Here is a 23,857-nt window from a genome sequence, read left to right as displayed (position 1 = left end):
CCATGGAGGTCTATGGCCATGCCACCCTGAACAAATCCAATGTCTGATCTTGGAAGCTAAGCAGGGTTGGGCCTGGTTAGTACTTGGATGGAAGACCACCTAGGAAGACCAGGTGCTGTAGTTTAAAAAAAAATACCCATGGAGCAGTCGCAAAAATTGATTATAATTAGACCATAGAGTAATCTTCAACCAATATATTTGTTTACAATAAAATAAAACTAGAAACGAATCATAAAAATAAAATAAAAATCATCATTTGATAATTTAAAAATTCTTAAACAACATGGATCACGGGTCAAAGAAGAGCCATAAACTGAAATTGTAGAGTTTTTAAGATATCATGAAAATGAAAACACTATATAACAGTGGTCAAAAAAAGGTCACAGCCTTAAATATTTATATTACTTCAAAAAGAGGAAATAAAAATAAATGAATTAAGCCATCAGTTTAAAAGGTTAAAAAGGAAAAACAAAATAAAAAGAAAATAGAAGTAATAATAAATATAAAAGCAGAATTAATAAATTTTAAAACTAGACAAATAAATCCAAAACCTGAATCTTTGAGGGGAAAAAAAAATAGGATACATAAACTAGTTAACTTAAAAAAAAAAAAAACAGAGACAATTTAACTACATTGATTATTAAATGACAGTAGAAAAGTAACCCTGGAAAGGAGAACATGCGAAGAATTCTGAGATTACTCTGCTCAACCCTATGCAAATAAAGTGAAAAACCTAGATGAAGTGAATAAATTACCATAAAAAAAGATAGAATATGTACAGAGACCAATTTCCAAGAAGAAATAGCAGTTGTCAAAGTGTGATCTTCTAAAAACATTACCAGGCCCAGGCAATTTTACAGAAATTTCGTAAAACTATTTTTTTTTTAAAGATAAGTCCAATGTTATTGGAACTATTTCAAAAAAATTAGAGTTCCAAACCTATTTTTTTCACTAATTTGCAATGCCTATGTGAAAAAAGTATTCAAACACAAATAAAGTCACACATAGAACACTTGAATTAATAGAAAGACATATTCTATGCTTGCCCAGGATTCAAATCAGTTTCCTCTGTTAATTTGTTAATTTAATGTGGTCTCAATAAACTACAACAGATTTACTTTTATACAGACAAGTTGTTTCCAAATTTTACATGGAAAAATTATAGAACAACAAAAAAAAAAATCTTAAAAAAAAAAAAAAAAAAAGGTTAGGTAGAACTAACCATACCAGATATTAAAGATTCCTGCTACCACGGTGTACATTCCCTATAAAATCCCCACCACATGATTGTGGACAAAACCTGGGAGTATGATGATATCACTGCTGTAATTAGATTATACTAGTTTAGATTTTGCATATGTGATTAAAATTTCTAACCAGCTGACTTTAATTGAAAACGAAATGACCCTGGGTGGGCCTAACCTAATCAGGTGAGCTCTTTAATAGCGGGTTTAGATATCAGAGAGTATTCTGCCTTGAAGGAGTAAACCTCCCTGTAATGAGAAGACCTCTAAGGAGGCGACATAGCAAATAAATACAGGCACCTCTCAGAGTTGAGAGTGACCCTCGGCTGACAGTAAGAAAGAGGGTCCTCAGTCCTATAATTATAAGAAAGTGAATTCTACCAACAACCATGTAACCTTTGAAATGAACCCCAAACTCTAGAAGGGATCACAGCCTGGAATTTAATGGAAATTAGCACTGAGAATACCCAAGAAAAAACACTCTGTGGGTTATACCAGAGCTGTATTTTAAATAAATAATGTATGCAACTAAAAAGTTTAAAAATATATAAGCTAAAAATATAAGCAGGAAGAAATAATAAATTTATATACAATGGAATATTAGTCAGCCATAAGAAAATATGAAATACTGCAGTTTGCAACAACATGGATGGATCTTGAGATAATCATGCTAAGTGAAATAAGTCAGACAGAAAAAGTTGAAAACCATATGATTTCACTCATATATGGGATATAAAACTAAAGGCAACGAATATGACAAACAGAGACTCGTGGACACAGACAATGGATTATTGGTTACTAAGGAGAAAGGGGTTAGAGAGGAAGTAGATAGGGGGAAAAGGGGTCAAATATTTGGTGACAGAAATCTAACTCCGGGTGGTAAACAGACACCGCAATATATATATGACATACTGTTGAATTGTACACTTGAAACTTATTTGATTTTATTAATGTCGCCCTGATAATTTTTAATAAGTTAATAAATTTATAAGGAAAAATAAATTAAATTAAAAGAAGCTATAATAAAAAAATAAAATAAAATTGACATGTAAAATCTTTAAAAGGCCGGTAAGATAAATATTGTACAAGCTTGACCCATTAAAAAAGGAGAGAAAAAGAGAAGTATATATTATTAGTACAGAGGACTATCACCACATATGCAGAGAAAAATCTTTAAATAATGATAGAATTCTAAGTACAACTAACCAATCAGATAACATAATGAGAAAAGAGAGCCCATCCAAAAAGCAATTAATATATATAAAAGCAATTAATTATATATATATATATATATATATATATATATATATATATATATATATATTTGACCTAGGAATAAGCTTAATAAGAATGGAAAAAAAGAAAGCACAGCTCTTTTAAAAATATTTGAAAAACAAGTGCTATATTCGCCTTCTGAATGGGAAGACTGTATGTTATAAATGTGGCAATTCTATAGTTTAATCTATACACACAATACAATTTTGACCAAAACTCCACTTGAAGTTAAAAAGCTAAATCAAGAAATAAAAAAGTTTAGGGAAAAAAATGGTAATGGGGCATTACTCTACTAGATATTAAATAGATAAATATAAAGATAGTAATACTAATGTTAATAAATATAATAATGAAGCTTACCATGTGCCAGGAATCATGTTGAACTGGGCATGGCTATTCTAGTTTGGGAAAATGCCGGCTCAGCCCTTAGAGATACAGGAAGGAGCAGGCTTTCTGCGCACCCACAGCTGCCCCAGACTGCGCACGCTCCAGCCCCTCTCCACGCTCTGCCCCCACACTCTCCCTCATCCTTTGCACCTGTGACAGGCTTGCTACTCTATGTTCTGGGGCTAAGGTGTGAACATTTGGGGGGAGGTCTTTATTTAGCCTACCACAAAGTGTATTACTAGTATGCCAGATAAGCAAAGAAATATACAAAATTGAGAACAGATTCTAAAATGTTAATTAAACTTCAAGACCAGAAGACCGAAGTTGAATAGAAATAAAAATGAAGGTATTTAGCAATAAAATTATGTGAACTCTAGAGTTAATATAATAATTACCAAAATTCAAGTTTAGGAAAATCCATAAATTTCTTAGTAGTTTGAAGCCAAGTCTTTCTAATCCAGAAACGTACATAAAGATAATTTGTTTAAGAATTTAGCTTTCTATAGTATCAAACTGATCCCCAAATGTACCCTTCAAGCCCTGGTCATTTTATTTATTTAATTTTAGTCATTTCTTTCTGTAAATACATAAATGGTTAAAAACATCAGGAAAGTCTAAAGGGTATATAGTGAAAAATAAAGTCTCTAACCCTCTCTGTATCCCACTCACTCAGGTCCTTTCAGAGGCAACTAAGATTTTAGTTTTCAGTTTCTTCTCCCAGAAATTACTTGATTATTTTATTTGCTTCTCTCTCAAATATTGGAAGTTAATTCATGCATAAGTTTTATTTATAAAACTGTCTCTAAAGTCTATGGCCACGACACCCTGAACATGCCTGATTGTGTCTGATCTCAGAAGCTAAGCAGGGTCTGGCCTGGTTAGTACTTAGATGGGAGACCATCAAGGAAGACCAGGTGCTGTAGGCATTTAAAAAAAACAACTATCTCTGTAGTAGTGAGATAGCCATTAGAAATAATTTCTATGAATACTTGGGATCATCTTTTTATAATTTTTGGTGTTTACTCTCTAATAAAGTATGTACTGCCTGACAATCTACACTATGGCCTTCAGTATTTTGGTAGTCGATCACATTTTGATTTTCTTTAACCCCCAAAGGAGCAGCTCTCATGTGGATGTCGACGCATGGCCTCTTGAGACAGGCGCTCAGATTAAAGTTTTGCTTTTCTAATTTCAAACTGTTTGACTTTGTTAGTTGACTAGTTGACCTCTTTTGTTTCACTCTCTTCACATATAATAGTACTTACCTCTCAGGGTTATTATTAGAGTTAAGTCCTCCATTTACTAAGTATTTAATAAATGATTTATGAATAACTCTAGTAGATGTGAAAGGATTATCTTCTTGCATTTGCTCTATTTATCTTAGTTGCTAGTGATTACTATTATTCTACTTTTAACTAATTTTCCCAATATGGAAGAAAGATAACTGGCCTATAATTCTCGGAATTAGCAACTTTGAGAAACTAACAACTAATGTTCATTGAGTGTTGATTATGTAGTAGGCTCTGTGCTAATGTACTCCTGTTGAATTAATTTTTTTGAGCTTCCCAAAACCCTGTGAAGTAGGTGGGGTTATTGTCATCATCTTCATTTCAGGGGTGAGTTTGAAAAACCTGCCCAGCTAGCTAGAGACAGAGTCAGAAGTTAAATCCAGGAAAAATAAATCTGGTGCCTATTCACTTAATTACCGAGTTATATTGCCTCCTGAGGACAGTGCTTACCCTGGGGTTTCACTCCTTCCTTTTTTCCTTTCTTCTTTCCCTTCCCTTCTCTTCCTTTCCCTTCCCTCCCCTCCCCTGCCCTTCCCTTGCCTCCCTTTCCCTCCCCTCTCTCTCCTCCCTCCCCTTCCCTTTCCTTCCCTTCCCCTTCCTTTCCTTCCTTTCCCTTCCTTCCTTCCTTTAAAAAAAAAAAATAGAAAAATAAGCATTTGCTGAATGCCTACTATGTGCCAGTTACTTTCACAGGCAATAGGTGTGCAATAGGTATACACAGATAATAAGGTAGGATGCCAGCTCAGGCTCACTGTGGCTAACAGCAGCAAGTTACAGATTGTAAAGGACCACAACTACTACTGACTTGAGGCTAGTACATGAAGTTGCCAATATCTGATGGCGTACCAGCTACCTTTCTCTCTCAAAGGACAATATGGAATGAGGAGTTCCGTCGTGTTGTTCTCTGACTGATGCAAACAACTCATTTATTGTTTATTTTCCTCTGTACATGTTTTATACAGGGATTATTCCGTGCCTACCTAGCAAGATTCCTATCTTTCAGTATTTTAAAAACTTATTGCTATTTTACATTTTTATGTAAAATTTGTTTTAAAATTTAAAATTTTGTTTTGATATAGTTATAGATTCACATATGGTTGTAAGAAATAATAATATAGAGATCCCATGTACCCTTTATTCAGTTTCTCAATGCTAACGTCTTGCAAAACAATAGTACAATATCACAACAAGGATATTAACATATTAACATTGACCAACCCATCGATTCATTCTGATTTCCTATTTTAGTGGTGTGTGTGTGTGTGTGTGTGTGTGTGTGTGTGTGTGTTTCAATATATCATTGAGATATTAACTCAAGGTTAGCCCGGTAAAGTTCTTCCTCACATAATTTTATTTTCATCTCATGTTCCTCTTGAGTAATCTCTACATTTTTAAAGAAATGTTCTATCCCTTTCTATGACAGAGTCTTTGACATTGCATTACTCTGGACATTGCAATCAACCATGAAGAATATTTTTCTTCCAAAAATCTGTTTTTTTTTTAATTCATGCCATGCATTTTTTTGAGCTTCCAGTGAGTTATTTTTAAATTACTGCAGAGAGCCTGTGGCTTAGTTCCTTTAAATTAATCCATGATTTTTCTCCTTATAAATGCACTTATTCTATTATATTTCTAAAATGAAGCAAATGTGCTATAGTTTTTTTAGGTTTTCCCCTGAGTTAAGTCATATTGTAACAGCTCATATAATAATGGTACACTTGGAGTTTTCTATAGATAGAACTTCCTATTCTTACTTCCAAATCTAATGTAATTTATTTTTTTTCAGCATGCCAACATCACCTAGTCTAAAAATCAGGGTATTGAATAATTTATCCTACATAAAAATGTATCCTCAAAATCTCAGCCACATGAGGTCTTATTAACCTAAGTGTTTTATAGCACTCCAACCTTTCTGAGTTCTCTACAGTTTTCAGCTTGACCTATATCCTATTGGTTTTTCTCTTTTTGCCCAGCTTTTGAGATGGAAATGAAAGCAAAAATATCATCTTCAATTCCAGTTCAATGCAATATAATACTTATATGACTTTGAATTCTAATCTCTCCATTTTGTTTTTAGCATCTGTTTATTAAGCAGGTAGAGTTAGTTCCACCATCTGATATAAATTGATAGGGACCACAGATCTCTTGATTCTTCAAACAACTTATTGCCGCACAGTCACAGGGACATCAGGATCATGTGATCTATGGTACACACCTGGCAGAGACTACAATGTGACCCATGAGCCACATTCAGTTTGCAGTTAGTTTTTCCTTGACCTGCACAGTATCAGGCAGCATAATGTTTTTTAAAAGTTTCGATTAATTAACGAAACTTAAAAAAATGAGGTGACGTCACATAAAAATTCAGATTTCCAATTTTCCTTGAAAAATTCAGGTGCCTGGCAGCACTCAGCCAGAGCTGGGGGGCAGCGGCTCGCTGTGGACAGGGTAGGCACTCCAGTCTCCCACAGCCCCACCACTTACTCCCGTCACCCTGACCTTGAGCGTGAGCCACTGATCACTTACCACGGCACCCAGGCTGTTATTCTCCTCAGGCAGTGCTACCTGCCCAATGCCCACAGGCACTGTGATATGCAAGCCCCTAGCTGGCCACCGGCTTGGTTGGGCATGAGATCCATAAAAATGCCTTCAGGAGATACCAAAGGCAGGTGAAGGTCTGCTCCTTGGTCTTCTTTGGTTAAACCACTGACCGTAGCCCCCTGAGATTTCACCTATGAAGTCTAGCAGATAAAAAGAGAATTCTGTCTTTGGGGACTGGAGAGGAGCTGTGTGTCTTCTCTTCCTGACCCCTCCCTGCCATCCACTAGACTTTGCAAAGCTAAGGCATCCTCAGTAAGGGTTCTGCTGGTAACAAGCCCTTTGTTTGCTCTCGGATATCCCAGTACCCCAAAGACTACACTGTTTAAATTGGGGAGGGGCGGGGTTCCCTTATAGGAAATACCCTCAGGCTCTACCTCGACATACTAGTCAGAGTGAAGGGAAGAAAGGGAAGAAGCCAGCCCAGTGGCATAGGAAGGGACGATGACAGTCTTGTGGGAATTCTATTAACTGTATATTTATAATTTTCACTAAATTGTCCTTTTCTGATATCAAGACCTACATGGTATATACTTGGGGCTCCGTTTTGCCCTTCACTCTTTTCATTCGTTAGAGTGAATGGGGTTAGGGCAGGGCGCTGGTTTGCTATAGAAATCGGAAATACTTCGGGCTATTAAAATTGCCGAGTGTCAATTGCTGCTCTCCGCTTCACATTGCTTGTGTATGCATGGCTTTAAAACTTTAGACTTTTGGCCCATTAAACACTGCAAACTTTGATTTTTGAACTGTCCCCAGGGTTTTGAGAACTGTTTGTTAGTCTCACTCTTTGGATACCCACCGGGGAGAATATCCAACCTGCTACGGAACAGGATCGTTAACTGAAGCATCCACTATGAGAAAGGAAGTGCCTAATGTTATAAACGAAGTCACTGCCATGAAATAATACAGATGTATTCTTTTCAGCGAATTCTGTGCAAATACCCAGTCAAGCTGAGACTTCCCTGATTGTGTACAGGGAATGTATTTCAGAAAATCACCAGCTGGGTTTTTCAATGGTTTAAAAGCTGCTGTGCTATAGCATTTCAAAATAAAATAAGTAAATACCACCTACCAACCAGTCAAGTTTTTTGATGCAACATCCCTTTACTTCAAAGCTTATAATGAAATTGATTTTCAGTGCTTTTTCATTTCAACTTGCAAGCCCCATGAATAACTACTCTAAAATAATTTCAAATGAGGAATGTTCAGGAGCTGGTGAGTGACTGTTTTATGTTTACCCACAAGATATGGAATAAAAATGTAAAAGAAGAACTTGTGTGTTTAGATGAAAAGAACCATAAGATAAGGAGGCAAAGAGTCAGAACATGATTTTCCATGATAACGAGAATAATTTTAAACTTTAATTTTTTGTAGGATTGAATGCTCAGATTCTAATGTGTTTGCTCCTGGAATGATGAGAGATTTTTAAAAATTCAGCAAATGATCTAGATATTTGGAAACCCCTAGATAATAGAATTTTGTTTACTTTGCATTCAAATAGATAGAATTGTATTGATAGTTATTTTGAAGACGTGTGGATCTGGGTTTGAGTGTCCTGAAGCTTATACAATTTGAGGAGAAGGGCTTTTTTTAAAGATAAAAGAACACAAAATTGTGAATATAAAGTTTGGTAAGAAAGTGAGTATTTAGAAAGATAGTAAAAATCACAACGAATTATAAATCTCGAAAGCCTAAAATATCACTAAGATGACAAAATCCAGAACATTAACGAAATTATTTTAATTGAACTTCCTGATACATCTCTGCGGCACTTTTTCCTTACAATTTTTAGTTAGCTATATACTCATTAATTTTCTCTTCACATGACAATAATTTCAGAATATAATTTTTATCCAGAGAATAGAAGATAATGCAGGCTTTCTCTGGCAGAGTTAATTTAAACTTGTTTATTCTTATTGAAGGTTTAGAAAAGTTTTAGCTTCAAAATTCCTTGCCGATAAAGTCCGTGTATAATTTTAGTACTGACACTAAATTTGGGAAAACCTCTATCAAGTTTCTCTCTTCGAGCTATTGGAGTTCAAGAAATTTCAAGATCCCTTGGGCAGTGTCTAATCCGACAGCGGTCATTCACCAGGTTGTTGCTGATGTCCTCGTATCATGATGTTGGGTGGGTACGTCGTGTGGTGAAGGAGGATTCCTCCCGGTCATTCCTCCAATGTGACAGCTAGCAATAACCACTATCTGAAGAAGTGCCTATAAACTACATAAAATATGTCGCCAAACCCACACTAAATGTACTCCCAACTCAGTTCCCTTAGGCAAATCCCCTAAATGACTGTAGAGTTGAATTCTAGTGCAGAGTAGAAAGAGACCATGGTTTTAACTGATTGTAATTAAAATATCCTCCTTCTGTAAATTTTACCAAAGGGACATGATTAATTCACTTCCATCTCATGGAGAAGGACTAGATGTAGCATTTTACTTAATTTTATCTATTCTCTGAGAAGTGCCCTCTGACCTCTGAATGAGCTCTGATCTATCTCCAGCACCAATTAAGGACTAATGTTCCCTGGATTTCTGTATTCCATTCATTGCCTACATATTTCTCTTAAGATTGGTGACTAATTTCCTCTGTTCGAACTATAGCCATTCTGAGACCACCAACTGAGTTCTAAGAGTTCAAGTAACAACCTAGGAATTTATCTGACCCTCATCTAGTAAGGGGAACAAAGCATTCCTCATGAATATAAACATGAGAAGATGAACTAAACACATTGTTTAATAAAGAGAAATGAAAATGTTTAATAAAGAGAAATATGTTCAATAAAAGATTAAATGTATTACTTTATGTTATAGGTCATTAAATATAAGAAACATATATTTATGTGTGAATTACAAATTGCTTTTATCAGATATATTTAACATTTCTTATGGAAGGAAAGCTTTGTCATGATCAAAATATCACGCTTTTTAAAAAACATATTTACTTTAACTTATGCTTTAAAAATAAATCATTAGGATTGCTGCAATAAGTTGGCAAAGTGGGAGTTTCTAGTAAAATTTTGATTTGAAGGACACCAAAAGTCAGCTTGTTCCAAAATATTTCTATATGCTGTGGCAAAAGGGATATTTAACTAGAGAATGTCCTTCTCCTATCATGATAATATAAATTATTTAATTATATGAGCTATTTATCATCTTGATTTCTGTACAGACAAGAAATGTGACAGGTCTGAGGGTCAATAAAATTGAATGGGACACAGCAGAGACGAGATCTTGATGGCAGCAGAATTTTTGATCATAGATGCCAAGGCTGGGGCAATGTCACAGGAACCAGGTATTATGGAAATCTCAAATGTTCTACTTAACTTAGCTAACATAAAATATGCAATTGTTTGTTTTATGCATTAATTTTCTATAGTAATTGAAAAGGAATCAGATAGGGAATAAAGTAATATGGTATTCTATCTTTTCTAAATGTGATTTGATTTGGTTTTTAATGGTAACATTTCATTTAATTAAAGAAGTAATTTCTGGCTAATGGAATCTGAGGAAGCCTAAGTGTTAAGAGATAAAACTTCCATAATTTAGTGTAATTTTTTTTTCTCTTTAGTTAGAAATAAGCTAAGAGAAGTACTTGAAATGGTTTCAGGAGGTAGAAAATCCAATCTAAAACTGGCGAAAGAATTTATTGGCTCAGGTAACCCAATTTCTTTATACTTGGCCTGATCCATGGGCTAAGATAAGTCAGTTTACTTCCAACCATGCCATCCATTGTGGGGCAACATTTTAACGGCCCAAATGGTGGCTTCTGGATCTCCAGGCTTATACATTCTAGCAGTCAAGTCCCACAGAAAAGAGAAAATATCTCGTCAGTAATTTCAGCAAAAATCCTAGATTTCATTCTTCCTAGACCAACTAGGGTCGCGTGCCCAGCCTAGGTTAAATTACTCTCTGGAGGAGAGCGGGGCTGATCTGACTGGCTGGGCCCAGTTCACATACTTTTTCCTGGAACAAAAGATAAAAGTGTACCTCAGAGCATGGGTGACTGTGGGAGAGGAATGGGGACCCAAAAGAAATCCAAATACAATACTGTAAGTGAAAGAGGGAGAATGGCTGTTAGGAAAAATCAGTGGATCCTCCCCTTTGGTAACTCAACATTAATACACATCTTTTTTCACATAAATAAACTTCCAAACATGCCTTAGCTGGGCACATAATGACACAAACTTCCACGTGTACTCCCGCCCTTGCAAGGGCAACAACTCAGAGTTTGGTCCAGTTACTGCATCTGACTCTTAATTTAAGACATGTAAGACAAATAGGTCTAGATAGAAGGCTCCTGGTCTGAAAATCTATGGATAAATGCAAAACCTAATCATTTCCAATATACTCAGAATGCAACTGTAGATTGAAATAGGCTAGTTAAAATTCACATGAAGAAGAGGCTAGAATGAGAAAAAGAGGATAGAATGTTATTTTCTATGAAACAACTGAGAATGGTCACTGATTCAATAGTATGTATAATATCCTGCAGATAAAGAAAATTATGGACTTTTTGCTTGGGAAATAAAAGAAAATCCTTGGTCAGACAATCTGGCAGACTCTGGTCCTCTCTTTGGAAGGCCCTCCCTAATCCAGTATCTTCTACAGATGATGAACTCTTTAGCGGCACACTTTCTGTTGGTACAAACAAGGCAGGGGGGTAAGAGCTGATTATGTATATCTCTTCCCAACTCCGTATTCAGTGACATACACTGCAGCTTGAAATGGCCACGGTGGGAGTAGTTATACCACAGAAATCAGCAAATGGCATGAATCGAGGTCCTCCAGCCAGTACAGCCAGTTTTACCATTTATCTATCACAGAGAGAGGGTTGAAAATTACTTAGGACTTAGGGGCTGAGCAATCCCCAACTTCTGTTTACGAAATTTGAAATTTCTCTACCCATGCGATTTAAGAATTTAGTTGACTCTGAGCTTGCAATTCCATGGGTTAATCACCAAATCTCATCTTATTAAATTAGAGTCTTTCCACTCAGAATCTGGGCAGGGGATTTGTACTTCTTAGCAACCTCCTTCAGTTCTTTTTATTTGCTCAGACCCCAGTGTCAAGGCCTTTACCTTGTCCTTTGGCTCACAGCACAGCGAACATATGGTCTGCAAGTGAAGAGACAATAACTAGGCAGCTTTTTGCCTCCAAGCTGCAAGCCCACTGAACATTTGCAATTAGAATACTTATCCCTTTTTGCAAGAAGAGAATTCATAACAAGAGATGCTAGGTAGGTGCCTGAGCATCAAGCTTTTTTAAGTGCCAGTTTCATCTCATGATAGGTTTCCCACCTTCTGCTTCATTTGCATTTCTCTAGTTTGGTGCAGAGAATTTTGTTTTTATAGTATTGAAAACTTTCAGATCACTGGACCCTCAGGCATTTCGGATTACAGGGCATTGGCAAAGAGAGCCTCTCTGAGCATAGATACAGTTTTTAATCCTTCCAATGGGTCAATTTCTATGATTTTTTTTTCATCTTTCTTGTAGGAGAAAAATCAAAAATCTTTCCAATGGGTCAATTTCTATGATTTTTTTCATCTTTCTTGTAAAAGAAAAATCAAGAGTACAGTGTCTTGAAACCGAGTGAAGAATGTATATCAGGAAGGAAGAGGTGCTCAACTATGCTCAGTGTCAAGGCTGATAGATCAATGTGTTACATGTCAATACTGATAGGTCAAAAAGAATGGGGAAGAAAGACTGAGCACTGAATTTGGCACTATGGAGGTCTGCGATGACCTCTTCAAGAGCAGTTTTAATAGAGGAATGGGGGCAAAATGGAGTACATTTAAGTGAGAATTGGATAAGAGGAACTAGAGAAAGTATTTGGTGGAAGTTTTGCCGCAAAAGAAGAACTTAGAAGATTATTTCCAGGAGTTTTTGACTGCATGTTCCTGAATATATTTCCTTCAATAAGACAGGTTTCCCTATGGGCGAGTCACATCCTTGTGATGACTCTAGTGAGCCCTAACTTATTACCACCTGATGCCACCTATAGATATAACAGGATAAGTCTTTAAAAAAAAAAAAAAAACTCTTTTCAGTCATTCGATATATAACAAGGGTCTGATCCAGGGTTATTTGTTGAGAATTTGTGACAGCTAATATATTTATTGACTTGAATTGCTCAGGATCCCTGAATTCTCCTCTAATCCCATTTGCCATGAAAATTACCAGAAGATAGTTACCTAACTTCCCACGTATATGTATGTATGTGTATGTATATGTATGTGTATATATATATATAATATATTTTATTACTAAAACAAAGATTAAAAGAATACCTATACAATGCTGCAACAAGAACAAAAAATATACTTAATAAATAGTTTGAGGTCTAATGACCAAAAATGGTATAAATTTAAGGCATTACTAATTTACATTTTTATCTATTACATTTAATTCTACTTATTAATACTTACTGGGAAATCCCATTTTACTTTGTTAAAGTCAGAATAACCAATTTTCAAGCTATCATCCCCTGAAAGGTCTAAATTTGAGAATGAATGAATGTGCTTAGGCTTTCCTAGGAAGCTTGCATTTTAAAAGCCTTACAGTTTATATATAATGAGGATCAAAACCTCCTACTATCTGTAGATAGAGTGTGCATTTCAAAGTAATATCATGCTGGCTGTTTGCTTGACATTTCTGAAAAGAGCTTAAGTATAAGAAGGAATGAAGAGCAGTGATAATGGAAGGAAACGTTGGACGGTGTGATTATTCAGCTCCTACCTCCTGCACTCTGTTTTAAATAGTTGAGCGGATCTCAGTGTTACTTTGCATTTTCATGTGGCAGGGAAGAAAGTAACTTCAGTCCTTATAGGACAAGGAGGTTGGCACGGATGGGAGAGGCAAGACTCATTTTTGCTCCGTTTTGCAAACACTCTCCAGTTCCCCTGAGAAGGACTTCTGACTGTTCTGCTCTTGCACATGCATTTACACTTCATTCAGCCACTGCCCTGTAGTCAGGGCTGGACCTTCAAGCAGTGGGCAGCTCATTATTACTAATGACAAGGGCCGTGAATAAGGTAAACTTATATCTAGTCAATTATCCAGATAAAATTCATCTTCGAGGTGAGTCTGATACTGAAAGATACTAAACGCTTCAATTCAAGCTCCTGACCCTGCAGTGGGAGCACAGCCAGAATCTACACGCAGTCCACCTGCCCTCCCACACACCAAACATCCCAGGGTCACATCCTGACTCTGGCCTCTGCTGTGCAATAATGTTTCATGTGAGCCTGCAGGTGCATATTTTGGAATACTGACTTATTATTTAGTATGGGGCTAAGCATAACCCCAGTGGTATTATATAAGAAAAAAAAAAATAGAAAAGTATTCCTCCACGGTTCTTACGTCTTTACCATTAGTCACTATTTCTGGAGATATTAAAAAGTTGATATGGTTCGAATATTTCATATATCATAAAAAAGAATATTTTCTACAATAGTAATAAATAATATACTCATTTTCATATTAAATTTTAACGAATGAATTTAAATGTATTCCCATATTAGTAGAGTGAGATTGTGGGGAGTAAATTTGCTACAAGTGGATCACTACTATGGTGATGGTGATCATTTTGTGATTTAAGGATTGCCTAGAACAGGTGACAGTATTGAGTCAAATAATATCTCCATAGATTCTTTTTATTACTGCCCATGATGCAATGGAGATGTGTTGGATAACAATCACAAGAGTGTGAAGTTCTTTTAATCTAGAAAGAATGAGTGGTATCACTGCACTAACTTCATTCTATTAGTTTGATTTAGCATAGAATAGACATTGCAAGTTAATCAGATAACAGCGAACATTTATTACATTCAGTAACCAATGTTTATTGAGTACTTGCTGTGTAACAGTTACTATAACTGTATTTTATCTCATTTAATCTTCCAAGCAATCTTGTTAGGGCAGTCCATTAGGAGATAATGAGGGTCAGAAGCTAAGTAGCTATTCCAGTATCACACTGCTAATAAGAGGGAGAGCCAGGATTGAAACCTGAATGTCTATCTTCCAAGTCCATATTGTTGACCATCAAGCTCTGTGACTGTGCTGGGTAGTAAAAGGATGAAATAATGGTTCCTGCCTTTAAGGAGAAATGGATGGATAAATACAGAAATGATATCAGTGTGGTACAGTGAGAACTGTAGAAAATGGATATACAAAATGATACATGAGCATAGAGGTGAGAGGCAGCAGTTGTGTCTGGGTAAATCAGGTGAGGGTTCACAGAAGTGAAATCAGAGGCACAAAGAAAAAAGTGTATTCAAGGCTAAGAGCGTAGCAAGTAAAGAGCCACCAAAGAGGAAAAGACATTAGCACATTCTGGAAATCTTGCAAAGTTTGATACTGGGGTAGAGAGAGGAGCCTGCGGTAGGAGATCAAGAATTAAATATGACAATGCTCTTAATTTACTCGACTGAATAGAAATAGTCTGTAAGCATCAGGGAACATAAGTTAGAGGTTAAGTGACTAAGACAGGATGTATGACTTGCTAAGTTTTAAGCTAGGTCTATTTGTCTAGTTATTTTAATTACTTTGTCAGCATCCTTCAGAACAAATTTCTTTCTGTAGATTTTTTGTTTCAGGTCAACAACTCTGTGTGCATTTCAGCTAATGCCTCATTATTATGCTAAGTGTATTTTCTTTGTTGAAAGTCTATATTACAGGGTGTTACTATATATGGCAGGGTATGATTTGGCCTTGCCGAACTTTGGGCCATTACCAGTGGCTTCAGATTGAACAGGGTTATTTTGAGGTCATACACTGATGCTACAAAGGATTGAATTATTTATGACTTTAATATTCACCACTGTTTCTAGCTCAAGATCTAATATACCACTGAATATTGTCTGTCAACAAAATACTGCATTTGTTCCATTTGTTGATGACCAATAAAACAAAGCAATTTAAATTGTTGCTTTGAATTCAATATGGATTGAATTTCTGTCTCAAGTACTTTAATAATAATAATAATAATAACAACAACAATAAATATTTAAAATGTTTATAACAAATAAAATGTTTGTATCTATGCAAAAAAATGAAAATAGACTGTTACTATCACCACACACCAGAATTAACTCAAAATGGATTAAGGACCTGAAACAATAAATTGCATGGAAGAAAACATAGGTACTAAACTCAAGGACCCTGGACTTCAGAGAGGATTTTATGAATTAGACCTCAAAGGCAAAGGAAGTAAAAGCAAAAATAAATGAATGGAACTATATCAAACTAAAAATATTCTGCACAGAAAAGAAATCATCAATAAGGCAAAGAGAAAACTATCTAAATGGTAAAATATACTTGCAAATAACACCTCTGATAAGGGCCTAATATCCAAAATATATATTAAAAACTCATAAACTCAATAAAAAAAAAATTAGAAAATGGACAGATGACCTAAACAGACACTTCTCCCAAGAAGACATACAAATGGCCAAAGACATATAAAAAGATGGTCAACCTCACTATTAGGGAAATGCAAATCAAAACTACAATGAGATACCATCTCATACCTGTTAGAATGGCAAAAAGGAACTGCCTACACTGCTGGTGGGATTGCAGATTGGTACTATCATTACCAAAAACAGTATGAAGTTTCCTTAAAACGCTAAAAATTGAATTACCATATGATCCAGGAATCCCTCTTCTGGGTATTTACCCAAAAAACCTGAAAACATTTATCCGCAAAGATGTTCATAGCATTATGCCCGGTGGCCAGGACATGGAAACAACCAGTGTCCTATGGTGGATGCGTGGATAAAGAAGATGTGGTACATATAAACAATGGGATATTACTCAGCCATAAGGAAAGGTGAAATGCTGCCATTTGCGACAACATGGATGGATCTTGAGATAATCATGCTAAGCGAAATAAATCAGACAGGAAAAAGTTGAAAACCATATGATTTCACTCATGTATGGGATCTAAAACGGAAGTCCATGACGAACAGAGACTCATGGACATGGATTGTGGATTAGTGAATACCAGAGGGAAGAGGGGGGAGAGGGAGGCAGATAGAGGCAAAAGGGGTCAAATATTTGGTGACAGAAGGAAATCTAACTTTGAGAGGCAAACACACAATGTATATATATGACATACTGCTGCATTGTACACTTGAAACTTATTTGATTTTATTAATCAATGTCACCCCAATAATTTTTAATAAAAAAATTTGTGTCTGATACTAATTAGCACCAATCATAAGGAATGCATAAAATTAATATATATATGCATGTTTATACTATATTACTACATTAACTATTTTCATTTTTGTATAACAGAGACTGATTTGGGGAAATAGGTATCCTCGACAAACACTATAAGCCCCAGATACATCTCTGTAAAAAATTAGGGTCTTTAAAAAATGTATTTTAAAAAAAATTATAAGAGTGAACACCTCTGTCTCATTTGACCACTTTTTTTTTTATGCTTCTTACCTTCAACGAAGCTTAAGAAAAATAGATATCAGCTATTATGAGAGAAGAGGCAGAAGGAATATTTTATAACAAGAACTAAAACTCATGTTTTCAAAAGGCATCTGAAAAATAATATATTGCTAATTTTACCGAATTAAACCTTAGAGGTGGAAGGCGGTTTAGAGTTCAATTTTAATCATTAAAAAAAAATTTTTTTTTAGGCTTCGGTCAACATTAAAACATGACTCCCTGAAATGGGTCTTCATTACTTCACAGTAGTTTTTCCTTTGAATGAATCAAGCAGCATGGGGCATATCTGGGAACAGCACTAGGAAATGGAACACCTTAAAGTATTAATTATTTTTCTCAAGGGGCAATGTTATATCTAGGAGTTGTATTATTGATTAAAAATTTTATATAAAATAAATCACAGATATGCCTGATAATACAGTATAATAGTAAATATCGAGTCACAGTGCAGACCAAAGGGAATGACGCACATCAGGGACCTAGCGCAGTGCCTGTACATGTTAGCTTCGCATATCCCGGGTTCTGGTCACTTTGGCTGCCTAACAGATTACCCCAAAACTTAATGGCTTAAAATAATAATGATAACTTATTCTCTGTCATGGCTCCTGTGGGTCAAGAATCAGAAAGGGTACCACAGGCTCAACTGTTCTCTGCTCCATGATGCATGAGGCCTCAGCTGGAAGAGACAAAGACGGAAGGATGATGAATCATCTGAGGGTTCATTCACTCACATGTCTGTCAATTGCTGGTGATGATCGGTCGACGGCCTAAGGCTATTAGCTGGAACACCTATTTGGCCTCTCTGTTTGGCCTGAGCTTTCTCATAACATGGTGTTTGGGATCTAAGAGCAAGCATAAGACAGGGAGAGAGAAAAAGAGAGATGGGTGGGTGGGGGAGAGAGAGAGCGAGAGAGAGAACACTGAAACTAGTTTGCCACGTGTGACGCCTAACCTCAGGAATCAAGCAGCCTTGCTTCTGGCACATTCAAATGGTCAGGAAAGCCAGAGATCCAAAAGGGAGGCAATAGCTTCACCTGTGAGTGGAAGCCTGCTATTGTCACTTTGTAAGAAGAGCATGTGGGATGGGGTATATATTGGTGGAGCCACCTTTGAAAACACAATTCGCCAACCTCCCAATAATTGGAAATAATAAAATTACTCTTGAAATCATAAAAATTAGTAGAATCCAGAGGACTTTATAATGCAATTATTTGGAAATCCAAGCCTCTGAAGAAAAAGCAGTCCCACAGAAGGAAATGATCTCAATGGGGCCATTCGACTAGTTATTCTAGTGTCAGGAGTTAAAGCCAAGTTGCTGAATCCCAATTCTATAGTAATTTACTATATAAAAATCCCATAAAATGTGTCTGACTTTGTTTATTGATTAGAAAAAGAATTTAATGTGTTTATCCATCTGTGTAAAAAAGACAATTTTTATATATGAGAAATATGAATTATAAAAGCTAATATTGGGAGAGGATGTTCTCTGGCTGTGGTTAAAAAGTACAGGCATGTCTGATAAGCAGGCTGGCTCGTGAGCTCCCCGACACCTACTTGGCTAGATGTAGGGCTTGTTTTCAGCAAGGCAGGAGGGTGGAGAGGGCAGTGTACTGTCTGCTTCTCACCCTGGTTCCATGCAGTTTCTTGTTTGAGTTTAGGGAATCTGAGAGCTGAAGCAAAAGCTGTTTCGGAAGAAATTTCCAAGACCCACAGAGTAAGCAGAGCTGCTTTGGGTCCCCAGTGACCCAAGTGCAACCAGGATCTGGAGAAGGACAGTCTCCCTTTTATGCACAGGAGATAATGGAGGGAAAACATTTGCTGTTTGACATTTAGAGGTTTTGCAGGTTTGGGGGCAGTAATAAACCATCTCCTAGACAGAGAAACAGCATTTTCAGAGAGTTCATGGGCAGTCGTAATATCCAAGTACCTTCCCCTGGTGGGTCGTGAGCCAGTGGACAGAAACAAGGGACAGGGACACAAGACCTTGGAGGACTGTTGCTGCTAATGTGATACGCAGCTCCTGGGGAACCTTCATGGGCCTAGGGGAGGGGCCCTCAAATAATACTTAAGTCCTGTAGTCACGTTTGAAGGGGGACAGTGAAAATGGCACATAAATGCTAACATAGTCTCATTTGAACCTATAGGCAGGTAAGTCTGTGAAAATTTGGACTACATTAATAAATTATCTATAATTAACATTCAATTAACAATGATTTTGGCTTCTTAAAATTTTAAAGGGTATTCAGAGGAATGATTCGGACCATTTATGTCTAAAACTGAACTGTTACCTTTTCTTTTCTTCATACCAAATCAAGAGAAGCAGAAGATAAAATTATCCCCTTTATTGTCTTTTACAAAAACATTTACTTGAAGCGACTAGTTGAAAACGTCATTACAGGGATTTTTTGTTGTTGAAATTGAGAGATCTGTAGCCTCTTCAATCTGGCTGTCCTGTTTATTGTTTTATTCTTTACTGTTCCTAGAATTCTAACCTCTTTTCTCACTTCCAAGTCTTCTCATTCCACCCCAAATCCAGGGTGGCTTTAGGAGTTTACAAAAATCACAAAAACAAAGGTGGAAGGGTATGTACAAATGTAGTGGGGCTGAGAAGCTAGTGAAGGGTGGATAAATTCTTATTTGAAGTTTGGTTGAAACCCCTGCTCTGCCATTGACCAACTACGCAAATTTAGGCCTGAGTTTCCTCATCTGTAAAATAGGGGTCACACACACACACACACACACACACACACACACACACAATTCCTAACAACTCTGTTAAGATTAAATGAGCTAATGATAGAAAGGTACAAGGCATGCTGTAAAGTACTCCCATTACCTAGATCATAGGAGAGTCATGAGCCCAAATTTTCAAAGAATTGCACTAACTAGATAGAACTCGTCAGCCCAACACCTCTCTTAATTCTGCTCACAAGATCCTCTTCTGCATGAGCTGACCTGTGTCTCAAGGTCTTTCTCTGGAAGTGGAGCTCAGATGTTAATTGGATAGTGTTGAATGAGCGAAGGGGTAAAAACACAAAGCTTTGATAAGTAATAACCAACCTTTTATTTATTATTGAGATATTTCAGGCATAAAAGTGAATATGAATCAGCTTTATTTCCCCTAGGCTTAGAAAATTCCACTCCTAAATCCTTTATAGCGAAAATTAGCAAGAGTGACTCCTTACTGGTAATTCAGAGCTCTCATTATTTTTAGCATTGGAAAGTCAGTGAAAAGATTTGGTCTATGAGAGCAGACTCTCAAAGCTCAGCTCAACTTTTGTGGCCTACTAACATTCCATCGAAGGGCAATATGCCAGCTAGTACTCCTACAGTTAGTGAGCAGGGAAAAAGAAAAAACGAAAGAGAGAGAGTGAGAGCGAGAGCGAGAGAGAGAGAGGTATTGAGAGAGAGAAAAATGAAGCATATGAATGGGCTGGGATCAGTGCTACAGGAAGAGTGACAGAAATATAAAGGAAAATAAATAACTGATCCCTAGCACTAAGATTATGGTTAAAGATTTCAGAAAAAGGAAAGGATATTTAACATAATGCAATTTTTCCTAATTTTAGTCATTCACAAGTTACTTACATAATTTTACTATATTCGCATATTTCCAATATTATTATTTGCTTAACATGTTTTTAACAGAGTCACTTTAAAATATTTTTATGTGTATTTAGATAGGAAACTTTCTGTAAATAACAAACAAGAATAATTTGCCATAAATAGAAGTAACTATGAAAAATACAATGAAAACAAAGCAATGTTATTAAATGATAGTTAGGTATTGTTGTCTACAGAAGATATTGACCTTAAGACCTGCTCTTTTTTTTTTTATTGTTAAAAAGGGATATTGGCAAGTGTCAGATGTTAGAAATACTTGCTTTAAACTGATACCTGCTCATTGAGGCCCTTCTATCAACTGAAAAAGAACTGGAAAGGGAATTACCTTCTCACTATGTGACTGATTTAATAAATATTTATTAACTCAATGCTATTTTATATCATGTGCGCACACATGACAGAAATGTTTATGATAGAAATAATATAAGTTTCACGATAGAAACCTAGAAATGATGGCCATCGCCACTGTCCCACATGCTCAGAATGGTGTATTGGTTAAGAGGATGGTGTGTGTGAGTGTTGGACAGACCTCGATTTGGATCTCAGTTTTACCATTTACTGCACAGTTATCTTGGAAAGATAATTTTACCACTATAATCTTGTTTCCTCATTTGTATTTAAGAGAATATTTAGCACATTCTGTAAATTTTGTTGTGATGATAATGAAGATCATAATAATGTGAACGTTAATGGACAGGATAAGCTAAGGAAGGGGCCTCTGAATATTTTGCTCATGCTTTATTAAGGTGTTGTCTGCGGGTTGTCAAGCAGCTACCTTTTAACTTCATTCAGTTTATTTGTTTTAACAAGCCATCCACATTGTTTGTCATTCTAGCATCACAGCTCCAGCCATCTGCCTACAGCTTCTCTATTTCTTTTCTGTCTCCTCTTTCTCCTGTTGTTTATTGTGTTAGGCTCAATCTTTGAGCCTCTTCTCCGTTTTTACACTATTCCTCAGGAGACTGTTCATTTGTAAGGCTTTAACAATCTCTTGATTGTTAAGAAGATGAGTCTAAAAATCCATATCTCCAAATCTGCCCTTCACCTGTTTACAGCCCAGATTTCTACCTGATATTTGGTATGTCTCATCACTTTATATTCAACAGCTAAAATCAGCACATTTATTTCATCCTTCCCTTTTGCAAAGATCCTGCGATACTTCCAGTTTCTTATGAGTGTAGTTGCTAAGTGCAGGTGCTTTAGATCCAGAATACTCTAGAATCTTGGTTCTATCATTTACTATCGTTTACTAATTTAGATGAAAACTACTCATCCACAAGATCCCCCTCAAATATATATATATATATATATATAATTTTATTATTTATCTGACCACTCCAAAGGAAGGAGGAGTTAACATCAGTTGAAAAAAGAGAAAAAAGTATATTTAGATTTTCTTTCAAGTACTTTCTGTGAAATATTAGCTCTGAAATTAATTCAAATTAGTTTAGATAAGTGTTATCAGTGTGCTGAAAGGTAGCTAAGTACCAAAGAGCAGGGACAAATGACAGTGATTGAGTTCTGGGGAAGGTCTGAAGGGGAGCGCTGCATGTTAGGCCGGGATAAACAATTCAGAAAATATTTAGAATATGGTAATTTTGAGGAAGGTGAGAAAATATCAGATGTAATCTTAGCAGATTTTACTAAGCATGAAAATTACACCAAGAGTCTACAAAGATTTTTGGAGGGACCATTCTCTATTTCTCTTTAAAACCTCATCATCCTGTGTACTCTATCAGATCATGCTGTGAACACAAAATACATATGTTCTTTGTCCCAAATAGCTTAACAGGTAACTTGAAGGCTTTAAGGAATACGGCAAAATTTAGTGCTTGAAGTGAATAAAATAACTAAAGTATATGCAGCCTAATTTTGTGATGTGAAAGCAAAACGGGCTGATTCCTTTGTGATTGTCGGTGATTTTTATTTTTTAAAAAAGTGAGTATGTGAAAATCGAAATGTATCCAGAAGATATGTTAAACTGTGATGATTCATTTTTTTTTTTTATAAGCAGTGCAACCAGCATTCCTTTGAAATATAGGGGCTTTGGGTAATTTAAAATATAACACATAATAAAATTATGTGTTATATTTTAAACACATAATAAAATTATGTGTTATATTTTAACAGGTAGATACCCCCTCAACTGCCTGCTTCTCTCTCAGTGGTTCTCTGGCAGGCTCTGTGTAAAACATGACCCCACTTTCTGACAATGCTGACTGAGCCGCATGGTGGGCTACTAACCCATGCCACGCCACAGTGTTTTCCCTGAAATCTCCCTGTGGGGGTCAAGAGTAAGCGTTAGTCTCTCTGCATGCTGCAAGTAAAACATATAAACTCAGGAGCTAAGGAAATGCAGCCATGCAAATTAGGAAGTAAAGATGTTCAAGGAGCAGCAGAGATATTGAGACTGGGTTTTGCTTCGGGGTCCAGTGGCTTCCCGCTATTGCTTACAGTCCTTCTGAAGTCCACTGCTTTACTGCTCTTGGGTTTTATAGGATCCTCTGTATCTTTACACATTCTTATTTTTTTTTTTCATTAAGTTAGGTGTTTTTGAAAGCAAATAGTCCTAAGACAACATCTACTGCACTTTCAGTGATACATAAAAACTACTTGATATAGATTCAGAAATGTTCAGTGAAATACAAAAGATACTTGAAATACTAAGTGACTTATAAGAAATGTTTAAGTGGAAAAGATATGCAGAATATCTATGTTGACTAAAGTATTAAATTGGAGAAACAGTGTTTCAAAAATAAATTTGTATATGACATCCATAATAAATAACAAAAGAGAAATAATATAAATATAAAATCTGTATCATGAGAAACGTTGCAGTATATTAGATAACAAATCCTTAACAAGGTAGAAAAACCTTCACATTGATACAGCTACCAGCCATTCTGTACGTATATGTGAAACTCCAGGATTTCACAAAATAAAAGATGTCTCATAAATTCACTCTGTCATATA

The 23,857-nt window shown here is 36.0% G+C and overlaps 1 long non-coding RNA gene and 2 pseudogenes across 1 annotated transcript in view; 2 read left to right on the top strand and 1 right to left on the bottom strand.

Moving 5' to 3' along the window:
* Window positions 1–23,857, bottom strand: part of LOC107514616 — a 120,888-nt gene that overhangs the window by 88,873 nt on the left and 8,158 nt on the right. The window lies entirely within an intron of this gene.
* On the top strand, window positions 9–124 carry LOC118609675 (annotated as a pseudogene).
* LOC118609746 lies at window positions 3,714–3,832 on the top strand (annotated as a pseudogene).

Source organism: Rousettus aegyptiacus, unplaced genomic scaffold (genome assembly GCF_014176215.1).
Source record: "Rousettus aegyptiacus isolate mRouAeg1 unplaced genomic scaffold, mRouAeg1.p scaffold_m13_p_11, whole genome shotgun sequence".
Classification (NCBI taxonomy): Eukaryota; Metazoa; Chordata; class Mammalia; order Chiroptera; family Pteropodidae; genus Rousettus; species Rousettus aegyptiacus.
The sequence above is the reverse complement of the archived record's forward strand: the minus strand, read 5'-3'. Positions and strand labels throughout refer to the sequence as shown.